Raw genomic sequence first — 13,554 nt, forward strand, 5'->3', positions numbered from 1 at the left:
TATGTCTATACAGCATGAGGCAGGCTCAGACGGTGTTAGGCCCAGTATGGATTGCACGTCATTGCACAAAGGTTAGAAAGGGTACCGTATCCCCGGATAACATGTATGGATAGCGTACACATTCAAAATATATGTCTATACAGCATGAGGCAGGCTCAGACGGTGTTAGGCCCAGTATGGATTGCACGTCATTGCACAAAGGTTAGAAAGGGTACCGTATCCCCGGATAACATGTATGGATAGCGTACACATTCAAAATATATGTCTATACAGCATGAGGCAGGCTCAGACGGTGTTAGGCCCAGTATGGATTGCACGTCATTGCACAAAGGTTAGAAAGGGTACCGTATCCCCGGATAACATGTATGGATAGCGTACACATTCAAAATATATGTCTATACAGCATGAGGCAGGCTCAGACGGTGTTAGGCCCAGTATGGATTGCACGTCATTGCACAAAGGTTAGAAAGGGTACCGTATCCCCGGATAACATGTATGGATAGCGTACACATTCAAAATATATGTCTCAGGAGGCAGGCTCAGACGGTGTCAGGCACAGTATGGATTTGACGGCCCAGATTACACAGAGGAGGAGCAGGGAGAGGTAAAGATTGCAAATGCTGGGGCCCTGCCCAAGCAAGGGGGGCCCACTCGTGGGCGTCGGTACTGGCACTGGGCCCCTCATAGTACAGCGGTGTGTCGGACGGCGGGTGTGCACCACCGCCGTCAGAGACACTTGATTGCACTATGAGGGACCCTGTGCCAGTGCCCGCGCCCAAGAGTCGGCCTACCCACCTGTCCAGGGCAACGGCACTCGCACGGTGTCGTGCGGTAGGTGGTGACCCCGGCCATGGGGGGGAGGCAGCACAGTTAGGGAGTTTTAGAAAGTGGCATATGTTGATGTTGGACATTCAGCTGATGCAAAAGGCGAAATAGGTGAAGTACCAGGAAGAGGTGGACCAAAGCAAGCCATTTTTCTGTCACCCTATGTGTCATCAGGGGAAGGTGGGACAAAATCCTTGGAAACCCATGCGTGGTTCATTTTAATGAAGGTTAGATCATCCACATTTTGGGTTGACAGACGGGTCCTTTTTTCTGTAAGGATTGATCCAGCTGCACTGAAGACTCTTTCCGATAGCACACTTGCAGCTGGGCAAGCGAGCTCCTGTAAGGCATATTGGGCCAATTCAGGCCAGGTGTCCAGTTTAGCGGCCCAGTAGTCAAAGGGGAATGACCTGAGTGGGAGAACATCGATATGGGAGGAAAAGTAGTTTGTAACCATAGTTGACAACTGCTGTCTCCTGTCACTTTCCATCGATGCAGTATTACCAGTTGTTTGAGCGGTATTTGAAAAATCAGTCCACAACATTGTCATGAAACCCCTGTCTCCAACGCCACTTTTGCTGTGTGCACCACGAACACCTCTGCCAAGCTGCCCCCGGCCCGTACGGCTCGTGTGAGAACCATCACCGCTGCTGTGTGCTGGGAATGCCTCAAGCAACTGATTTACCAGAGTTGCTTGTTTATTAGCCAATATTAGGTCAAGGTTCTCCTGTGGCATGATGTTTTGTAATTTGCCTTTATAGCGTGGATCCAGGATGCTGGCCAACCAGTAGTCGTCATCGTTCATCATTTTGGCAATGCGGGGGTCCCTTTTTAGGATCCGCAAGGCATAATCTGACATGTGGGCCAATGTTCCCGGTGTCAATGATGCACTGCGAGTGCTGGGTGGAGGAGCACTTTCTGGCAAATCCACATCCCTCCAGTCACGCACAAACCCTGTACCAGACCTTGCCACGCCAACATTTTCACTTGCCCCACGAGATGCATCCTCCTCCCCTAAGTAATCATCCCCATCATCCTCCTCCTCCTCCTCCTCTTCTTCCTCCACTTCGTCCAGGAGAGGTCCCTGAGCAGACAATGGCTGAATGTCATCAAGGATTCCCTCCTCCTCTTCCTCCTCATCAACATTGGCTGCAGACGCCTGCTCCTTAAGGTGCGTCAAAGTTTGCATGAGCAGACGCATAAGTGGGATGCTCATGCTTAGGATGGCGTCGTCTGCGCTTACCAGCCGTGTGCATTCCTCAAAACACTGAAGGACTTTACAAAGGTCTTTCAGCTTCGACCACTGCACGCCTGTCAACTCCATGTCTGCTCTCAAAGTGCCTGGCCGTGTATCCTCCCACAAATGCATTATGGCCTGCCTCTGCTCGCACAGCCGCTCCACCATGTGCAGGGTGGAGTTCCACCTTGTTGCAATGTCGATAATGAGGTGGTGGTTGGGAAGGTGGAGCAATCGCTGCAGCTTCTGCATACGAACGGAGTGCACAGGCGACCGGCGGATGTGCGCGCACAGTCTTCGCACCTTCTGGAGCAGGGCTGTTAACTCCGGATAATTTTTGAGGAAGCACTGCACCACCAGGTTCAATGTGTGAGCCAAGCAAGGTATGTGGCTGAGTTTTGAAAGGGCTATGGCTGCCACAAAATTACGGCCGTTATCACTAACTACCTTGCCTGCCTCAAGATGTACACTGCCCAGCCATGACTCAGTTTGTCGCTTCAAGTACTCGGCCAGCACCTCGGCGGTGTGTCTGTCGCCCAAACACATCATCTGCAACACAGCCTGCTGACGCTTTCCACTAGCTGCTCGATAGGGGGACACATCGTGTGCAACAGTGGCAGCTGCAGATGGAGTGCTCGTACGACTGCGCTCTGTGGACGAGCTTTCGCTTCTGGAGGAGGAGGAGGAGGAGGGTCGAACTCCTACAGCCAACTGTTTCCTATACCGTGGGCTAGGCAGCACTGTCCCACCACCGCTGTCCCCTGTGGACCCTGCATCCACCACATTAACCCAGTGCGCAGTGATGGACACGTAACGGCCCTGGCCATGCCGACTGGACCATGCATCAGTTGTGAGGTGCACCTTTCCGCTCACTGACTGCTTGAGTGCATGGACAATGCGGTCTTTCACATGATGGTGGAGGGCTGGGATGGCTTTGTGAGAGAAGAAGTGGCGACTGGGTAGGTCATAGCGTGGTACTGCATAGGCCATGAGTTCGCGGAAAGCTGTGCTTTCCACCAACCGAAAGGGCATCATCTCAAACGAGATTAGTTTGGCAATGTGGGCGTTCAAACCCAGTGTACGCGGATGAGAGACTGAGTACTTTCTTGACCTACTCATAGTGTCTGGGAGGGTGAGCTGGACTTGAGAGCTGCATATGGTGGAAGTAGCGGTGGACAGGGCGGACTGAGAGAGGGTTGATGATGGTGATGGAGTTGGTGTTCTTTCTGATGGCCTAGAATCAGTCTTTCGTTGATATAACAGTGGGATTCCCTGACTGCTGTGGCCTTGCAACGACACCTCAACATTTGCTGCTGTGCTAACCGGTGGGCTTACAGTGGGGGAAACAATGTAGCGTTGCTGACTACCTTCGTTGTGATCAGTTGCACATGTGGCACTTGAGGTTTGGTGTTGTGTCCACGCTTGCAAGTGCATGCTGGTTAAATGTCTAAGCATGCAACTGGTATTCAAATTTTTCAGATTTTTCCCTCGGCTAAAGGTCTTTGCGCACTTCTTACAGATAACCTTGGCCTGATCATGAGGATTTTGTTCAAAAAAGTGCCACACTGCACTCTTCCTACTTTGGCAGACATTTTGCGGCCTAGCACGCTGTGATCTTTTGACCCTCTGGACAAGCTGTCCAGGAACTCTTTTGATGTTTGGAACCTGTCTTTGGAGTGCTCCGGGCCTGCCAGATAACAGCTGTTGCGATGTCGATGTCTGCTGTGGATGCTCCTCATCTGAGCTATTGGAAGCAGCACCCTCTTCCCCCAATGGATGCCAATCTGGGTCAACAACTGGGTCATCCATCACCTCCTCTTCTATGTCATGTGCACCTTTCTCTGTGTCACCGTGTATGGTGGTATAGTGTGCGGGAAGGGGCACCTGAGTCTCATCAGGGTCAAAATCTGGCTCTGTACACTGCGAGGACAATGTAGTGCTCTGAGTGAATGTACCAGCAGAATCATCCATCAGCAGCTGTGCATCAGTGCACTCCATGTCAGATTCATCTTGGCCTGGGTAATTCACCATTTGACTTGATAATCCAGGCATGGTATGTGAAAACAGCTCCATGGAGTAATCAGTAGTATGGCCTGCGTCATCCTTCAATCTTGGTTGGGGTGAAGGACACAAGGAAAGGTGTGGTTCATGAACATGAGCCTCCAATGACGACTCAGTGCTTTTACTTTTTACAACTGAAGAAGAGGAGGCGATAGAGCTGGAGGCTGAGTCAGCAATGTAAGACAAAACTTTTTCCTGATGCTCTGCCTTTAAAAGCGGTTTGCCAACTCCTAGAAAACTAAGCGTTCGAGGCCTTATGTAGCCAGACGATGACGCAGGGTCAGCACCTCCTGCATTCAGTCCTATTTTGCTCTTGCCACTACCATCAGATCCACCACCAACACCATCATTACCAGCTGCCAACCCCTGCCCAATTCCACGGCCTCTTCCACCAGCCTTCCTCATTTTTGGTAGAAATGTAGACAAAATCCAACAAACTATATAGTAATGTAAAACAAGGTAAAAGGTGTCTATAGGACAGGGGAGATTTAGAATTTCTGCACACACTTGTGGACAGTGGACACTTTTGGATTGTGTGAGGCCCACTGATATCTGAGCGCTATGTGACACGCTCGATGGCACAGCTGCCTGTGACCAAAGTGACGAGAGGATAATGGAGATTTTGAATCTCTGCGTACACTTTTGGACACTGGACACTTGTGGATTGTGTGAGGCCCACTGATATCTGAGCGCTATGTGACACGCTCGATGGCACAGCTGCCTGTGACCAAAGTGACGAGAGGATAATGGAGATTTTGAATCTCTGCGTACACTTTTGGACACTGGACACTTGTGGATTGTGTGAGGCCCACTGATATCTGAGCGCTATGTGACACGCTCGATGGCACAGCTGCCTGTGACCAAAGTGACGAGAGGATAATGGAGATTTTGAATCTCTGCGTACACTTTTGGACACTGGACACTTGTGGATTGTGTGAGGCCCACTGATATCTGAGCGCTATGTGACACGCTCGATGGCACAGCTGCCTGTGACCAAAGTGACGAGAGGATAATGGAGATTTTGAATCTCTGCGTACACTTTTGGACACTGGACACTTGTAGATTTTGTGAGGCCCACTGATATCTGAGCGCTATGTGACACGCTCGATGGCACAGCTGCCTGTGACCAAAGTGACGAGAGGATAATGGAGATTTTGAATCTCTGCGTACACTTTTGGACACTGGACACTTGTAGATTGTGTGAGGCCCACTGATATCTGAGCGCTATGTGACACGCTTGATGGCACAGCTGCCTGTGACCAAAGTGACGAGAGGATAATGGAGATTTTGAATCTCTGCGTACACTTTTGGACACTGGACACTTGTAGATTGTGTGAGGCCCACTGATATCTGAGCGCTATGTGACACGCTCAATGGCACAGCTGCCTGTGACCAAAGTGACGAGAGGATAATGGAGATTTTGAATCTCTGCGTACACTTTTGGACACTGGACACTTGTAGATTGTGTGAGGCCCACTGATATCTGAGCGCTATGTGACACGCTCGATGGCACAGCTGCCTGTGACCAAAGTGACGAGAGGATAATGGAGATTTTGAATCTCTGCGTACACTTTTGGACACTGGACACTTGTAGATTGTGTGAGGCCCACTGATATCTGAGCGCTATGTGACACGCTCGATGGCACAGCTGCCTGTGACCAAAGTGACGAGAGGATAATGGAGATTTTGAATCTCTGCGCACACTTTTGGACACTGGACACTTGTGGATTGTGTGAGGCCCACTGATATCTGAGCGCTATGTGACACGCTCGATGGCACAGCTGCCTGTGACCAAAGTGACGAGAGGATAATGGAGATTTTGAATCTCTGCGTACACTTTTGGACACTGGACACTTGTGGATTGTGTGAGGCCCACTGATATCTGAGCGCTATGTGACACGCTCGATGGCACAGCTGCCTGTGACCAAAGTGACGAGAGGATAATGGAGATTTTGAATCTCTGCGTACACTTTTGGACACTGGACACTTGTGGATTGTGTGAGGCCCACTGATATCTGAGCGCTATGTGACACGCTCGATGGCACAGCTGCCTGTGACCAAAGTGACGAGAGGATAATGGAGATTTTGAATCTCTGCGTACACTTTTGGACACTGGACACTTGTGGATTGTGTGAGGCCCACTGATATCTGAGCGCTATGTGACACGCTCGATGGCACAGCTGCCTGTGACCAAAGTGACGAGAGGATAATGGAGATTTTGAATCTCTGCGTACACTTTTGGACACTGGACACTTGTGGATTGTGTGAGGCCCACTGATATCTGAGCGCTATGTGACACGCTCGATGGCACAGCTGCCTGTGACCAAAGTGACGAGAGGATAATGGAGATTTTGAATCTCTGCGTACACTTTTGGACACTGGACACTTGTAGATTTTGTGAGGCCCACTGATATCTGAGCGCTATGTGACACGCTCGATGGCACAGCTGCCTGTGACCAAAGTGACGAGAGGATAATGGAGATTTTGATTCTCTGCGTACACTTTTGGACACTGGACACTTGTAGATTGTGTGAGGCCCACTGATATCTGAGCGCTATGTGACACGCTTGATGGCACAGCTGCCTGTGACCAAAGTGACGAGAGGATAATGGAGATTTTGAATCTCTGCGTACACTTTTGGACACTGGACACTTGTAGATTGTGTGAGGCCCACTGATATCTGAGCGCTATGTGACACGCTCAATGGCACAGCTGCCTGTGACCAAAGTGACGAGAGGATAATGGAGATTTTGAATCTCTGCGTACACTTTTGGACACTGGACACTTGTAGATTGTGTGAGGCCCACTGATATCTGAGCGCTATGTGACACGCTCGATGGCACAGCTGCCTGTGACCAAAGTGACGAGAGGATAATGGAGATTTTGAATCTCTGCGTACACTTTTGGACACTGGACACTTGTAGATTGTGTGAGGCCCACTGATATCTGAGCGCTATGTGACACGCTCGATGGCACAGCTGCCTGTGACCAAAGTGACGAGAGGATAATGGAGATTTTGAATCTCTGCGTACACTTTTGGACACTGGACACTTGTGGATTGTGTGAGGCCCACTGATATCTGAGCGCTATGTGACACGCTCGATGGCACAGCTGCCTGTGACCAAAGTGACGAGAGGATAATGGAGATTTTGAATCTCTGCGTACACTTTTGGACACTGGACACTTGTGGATTGTGTGAGGCCCACTGATATCTGAGCGCTATGTGACACGCTCGATGGCACAGCTGTGACCAAAGTGACTAGAGGATAAGGGAGATTGGATTGCTTTTAAAAAAGCAGTTTGTGGAGCAGTGGGTAAACAGCAATGCCAGCGTGTCAGGAAGCCTTAGAAGGCAGCCCAACAACCAACACCACTGATACACCACAATATAGCCTCCCCTTGCACTGCACACACAGTGACTTGTGTGTTGTGCAGGCCAAATCGCTAGCAGCAGAAGCAGTTCTTTTGTCTTCTTCCCTGCCTAACGCTCTCCCTACAGAATCAGCAGCAACCTCTCCCTATACTAAGATCGACAGAAGTAAGATGGCGGTCGGCGTGCACGCCCTTTTATACCCCCTGTGACGCCCACCAAAGCAAGCCAATCACTTGCATGCCCTTCTGAAAGATGGTGGTGACCCGTGCCTAGGTCATCACGTTGCCCACAGTGTCCATGGATCCTGATTGGCTGAAAAAGAGCGCAAAACAAACTTTTGAAATGCGACTTTGGTGCGTAAGTCGCCGACCTCGTGGCCGACCTCATCCTAGGGTCGGGTTTCGTTTCATGAAACCCGACTTTGCCAAAAGTCGGTGACTTTTGAATTTTTTCGACCCGTTTCGCTCAACTCTAGTTATGACCACTAGCAACTAACTGTCACTATATCAGTGGTCGTAACCAGAGATACCTAATGTCCTGCAATGCCTGAACATGAGGAAATATTTGACATTCAAGACCACAAATTAACCCATCATCTAGTCACAAACAGCAACTTTTAAATGGGCAAATACAGGTCATCCTGGAAATATGAACCTAAAAAGCTGGGTGGCACAAAAGAAGTTGTTCACATGCGAGGGCTAGGTATGCTGGTGTGATCTATAATTCATTTCTCCTTCCCTCAAGGAAACAGAATATAACTGTAGATGGAAATGTTTAGTTATTTCTGTTATTTGTTCCTTTTAATTTTATATCTGTTTTGCATATTTATGTCATTTTATTTTTATATTTTTTGTCTTTTATTGTAAGCACTGTATATTTTTATATTAAAGCTTAAAATCTTTAATAAGTTTGATTCTTGCATGCTCTAAAGAATCAATAGTCTTTTGTGACCTTTTGATTTTCAGACTGTAATATAATCTGGGAACTCATCACCCTGTATTTTTGATGAGTGGTGGCAGTAGTGTTAAGAAATTTGGGTGTGCTGGATGTATTGGGGCATGATTTATGCTCACTTTTTAGTCTAAAACAGAGGTGGGAAGTTGGATTGAGTGAGAGGAGATAAATTAACCCTTGCAGGCGCACCCCACATGACAGGCGGAGAAGTGGGTATGTGAGAATTTGTTGGCAAGGTTTTTTGCTTCTATTAGAGCATGAGTACTTTGCTTAAGCAATTATTCCCTGTACTAAAGAACTGGTATCCTTGCGAGGAGTGCATCAGTTCTAACAGGTCCAACTCCGTGCTTACTTAGACACATTTGCAAACAGTTTCCCATTCTTGTTTTTCTTTTCTATCTTGTGTTTAGCAAAAGGCTGCCTACAGATATAGCAGCCATATACAAGCAGCAGAGTAAGGAGGCTCTGATTAATCTCTGTGAGCGGAGACGAATAGACATAAATACAAGGATCTGCTAATTGGTGACATAATGGAGCAGGACTCAGAGCAGAGTACCATGGCACCTGGAAAAAGTGAAGGCCGAACTCAAAGGAGCAAGGCAATGGACCTTGTCCAGGAAATAATGTCTGTGTGTACCAACAATGCCAGTTCTTAGGCGAGCAAGGACTTTTCTTTGCATATGGCCTTACAGCGGCTGGGAGAATGTGATGCCAGTATTATCATTAAGTGCCAACAGGCTGCTGAACGCCAGGCCAAGAAAGATTTCCATCTTCAGATGGTCCAACTGCCAAGGTGTAATAGTTTTCAGCTACCCCATTAATTTTCTTCAGGGGTTTGAAAAACCTGCAGACAATACCATCTGCTCCATGATCAGTGGGTACATTATTTAACTCCAGGGCTGAAAGGCAAAGCCTTGGAAGTTTTTGTGGACCTTTCACCAGAGATAGATTGGGACAATGAAGCTATAAAGGAGGCCTTAATCAGGAAGTACAACCTTACTCCAGAAGTGTATAGGAGAAAGTTCCGGAATCTACAGTGGGAATCCACTGAGAGCTACGCGGCTGTCGTGAGCATCTTGAGGACCATGTTCCATTAATGGATCCGATGACTTTCTGTTACCAGCTTTGAGGAACTAGAGGATCTGATAGTTAAGGATCAATTCCTCTACATACAGTTGTGGCCAAAAGTATTGACACCCCTGCAATTCTGTCAGATAATACTCAGTTTCTTCCTGAAAATGATTGCAAACACAAATTCTTTGGTATTATTATCTTAATTTAATTTGTATTAAATGAAAAAACACAAAAAGAATTGTCCTAAAGCCAAATTGGATATAATTCCACACCAAACATAAAAAAGAGTGTGGACAAAAGTATTGGCACTGTTCGAAAAATCATGTGATGCTTCTCTAATTTGTGTAATTAACAGCACCTGTAACTTACCTGTGGCACCTAACAGGTGTTGGCAATAACTAAATCACACTTGCAGCCTGTTGGCATGGATTAAAGTTGACTCAACCTCTGTCCTGTGTCCTTGTGTGTACCACATTGAGCATGGAGAAAAGAAAGAAGACCAAAGAACTGCCTGAGGACTTGAGAAACCAAATTGTGAGGAAGCATGAGCAATCTCAAGGCTAAAAGTCCATCTCCAAAGACCTGAATGTTCCTGTGTCTACCGTGCGCAGTGTCATCAAGAAGTTTAAAGCCCATGGCACTGTGGCTAACCTCCCTAGATGTGGACGGAAAAGAAAAATTGACAAGAGATTTCAACGCAAGATTGTGCGGATGTTGGATAAAGAACCTCGACTAACATCCAAACAAGTTCAAGCTGCCCTGCAGTCCGAGGGTACAACAGTGTCAACCCGTACTATCTGTCGGCGTCTGAATGAAAAGGGACTGTATGGTAGGAGACCCAGGAAGACCCCACTTCTCACCCCGAGACATAAAAAAAGCCAGGCTGGAGTTTGCCAAAACTTACCTGAAAAAGCCTAAAACGTTTTGGAAGAATGTTCTCTGGTCAGATCAGACAAAAGTACAGCTTTTTGGGCAAAGGCATCAACATAGAGTTTACAGGAGAAAAAAAGAGGCATTCAAAGAAAAGAACACGGTCCCTACAGTCAAACATGACGGAGTTTCCCTGATGTTTTAGGGTTGCTTTGCTGCCTTTGGCACTGGACTGCTTGACTGTGTTCATGGCATTATGAAGTCAGAAGACTACCAACAAATTTTGAAGCATAATGTAGGGCCCAGTGTGAGAAAGCTTGGTCTCCCTCAGAGGTCATGGGTCTTCCAGCAGGACAATGACCCAAAACACACTTCAAAAAGCACTAGAAAATGGTTTGAGAGAAAGCACTGGTGACTTCTAAGGTAGCCAGCAATGAGTCCAGACCTGAATCCCATAGAACACCTGTGGAGAGATCTAAAAATGGCAGTTTGGAGAAGGCACCCTTCAAATATCAGGGACCTGGAGCAGTTTGCGAAAGAAGAATGGTCTAAAATTCCAGCAGAGCATTGTAAGAAACTCATTGATGGTTACCGGAAGTAGTTGGTCGCAGTTATTTTGGCTAAAGGTTGTGCAACCAAGTATTAGGCTGAGGGTGCCAATACTTTTGTCTGGCCCATTTTTGGAGTTTTGTGTGAAATAATCAATGTTTTGCTTTTTGCTTCATTCTCTTTTGTGTTTTTTCATTTAAGACAAATTAAATGAAGATAATAATACCAAAGAATTTGTGTTTGCAATCATTTTCAGGAAGAAACTGAGTATTATCTGACAGAATTGCAGGGGTGTCAATACTTTTGGCCACAACTGTATGTCCCATGGATGCACAACAACTTGTGTGCAATCAAGAGCCAAAGACTGCTGATCAGGCTGCAAAGATTGATCACTCTTATGTGGCCAAAAGGATGCCAGAAGCTTGGAATCCATCAGGATTCAGCTGGAAGGGAGATAAGCCAGTTGGAGACCCCTCTCCCTCTGCCAGCCATTTCCCAGGACATTCTACCTCTGCTTCATCTGAGGTCCCTGGGATCAGACATTCTTTTTTTTGATAAACATCAATGCTTTATGTGTAACAAAGTGGGACATGTTAGTGTTGTTTGCCCTGATAGAAGAGCCCCAGTATGATCACCAAGTCGCTGGGGCCCTCATCTTTGATCTTATTTGTGGTTGACTCTAATGTGAGGAATAATGAGAACTGTCAATCTGTCACTGTGGGCAATAACATTACCATTGGCATCAGAGACACTGGAGCAGAAGTAACTCTGGTGCATCCAAAAATGGTGATGTCTGTGAATATAATTTCAAGAAAGATGATGTCTGTAACCAGAGTTGGGGGGGGTCAGGCATGCCATGTCCATGGCCTGTATGTATCTGGAATGGGGAGTCAGGAAAGGACTAAGGGAAGACCCCATCCCTATCAATGTGTTGCTAGGGACGGACCTGGTGAGCATAGTACCCTACTATGTCCTTGCCTTGCAAATGAATGTCATAGAGAAGGTGGAAGCCCGTGACCCACCTGAGATACTGGATAGGAAAAAAAGTGGTCAGACAATCCGCGCTGCAAATCACTATAAACGATTATTATTACAGTGGTCTTTATTCGACGCATTTCGAAGATTCACAGAACTCCTTCCTCAGGAAAGTGTTTTTTTTTCCTGAGGAAGGAGTTCTGTGAAACTTCAAAACGCGTCGAATAAAGACCACTGTAATAATAATTGTTTATAGTGATTTGCAGCGTGGATTGTCTGACCACTTTTTTTTCCTATCCTGCATCTTCTACGTCGGTCCCTCGTGGATCTGTGGTTTCTGCAGCAGCGAATCCTCCATGCTTATTACAAGCTCCATCTGGTGAGTGTATTATTTTAAAATTGATATACTTACACTGGATAATGCACTATTGCGCTATTTCTCTTCCATAGTATCCCCACCTGAGATACCGTGTGATGTGGGAAAATGAACATATGTGCAGCAATGTACTTATGGAGCAGTGATTGATTTGATTGATTTGGATCATATCACTGACTTTCTAACATTTACTGAATGCTATGTGTGTTTTGTTGTTGGCCATATTGTGTCTTTTCGTGCCCCCTGCACACCATTTGTGCATTAGTTTTTAATTATATTTTTATATAAAAAATTGTGAGATACAAATAAAATTCTTGTGACAATGTATTGTCTTTAGTATCTTTTATTTGGATGTTTACTATAATAATAAAAATAGTCAGCACTCTGAATATCTTTGGTTTTGGTTTTATATCCTTTTGATATTTTGAGTTTTTTGATTATATATTTTTCTATTGTTGGTATCTTTTTCCATATAGGTATTTATACTGAAAGGTAAGTTTTGGCGCCTAAGAGTGACGGCAACGCCCACGAAGGATGCGGTTTTCGAAGTTTACTTCTTCTTCCCTGCCATTTCCTGCCATTCTCACCACCGCCATCTTAGTCACAGTGAAGTTGTTAGTTTTTCCTCTCCAATTAGTCAAATGCAATGCAGTAGTCAAGTCTGGTGTTGTCAAAAAATTAGTAGTAGGCAAATTCAGCGTTTCTTCGTCAACAGCCACTTCTGGCTTCTTCTCCTGGTTATCTTCCAGGGGGACAGCAGTCGCACATACATTTTGATCATTTCTTTCGGCGGATTCTCCACATGGCAAGGCAACCGCATCCTGCCAAACTTCATCCCTCACAAGTTCATCACTTACAGCATTCCCTCGCTGCACAGTGTTGACATCCTGCCGACTACGCCAAGTGTAAGGGAGGAACAGGACTGTAGTTGTGACCTGTATTACTGTAGCAGCTGTGTCTATGGGGGAACTATGTACTAAGAGTGCCCTCCTCTGATATCCCAAGAAGGATGCACTAGCTTACCCTAACTGTACATAGACAACAGACACATAATATTATACAATACACAATGGTAACACGCAGAGTTGAGCGAAACGGGTCGGTCATATTCAAAAGTCGCCGACTTTCGCTGAAGTCGGTTTTCATGAAACGAAACCCGACCATAGCGTGAGGTCGGCCACGAGGTCGGCGACCAGAGCGCCAAAGTCGCATTTCAAAAGATGCTTCCAGCGCCCTTTTTCAGCCAATGATGGATGACGC

This window comes from Dendrobates tinctorius, unplaced genomic scaffold, assembly GCF_039654945.1.
Source record: "Dendrobates tinctorius isolate UK_male_01 unplaced genomic scaffold, ASM3965494v1 ptg000070l, whole genome shotgun sequence".
In the NCBI taxonomy this organism is placed as follows: domain Eukaryota; kingdom Metazoa; phylum Chordata; class Amphibia; order Anura; family Dendrobatidae; genus Dendrobates; species Dendrobates tinctorius.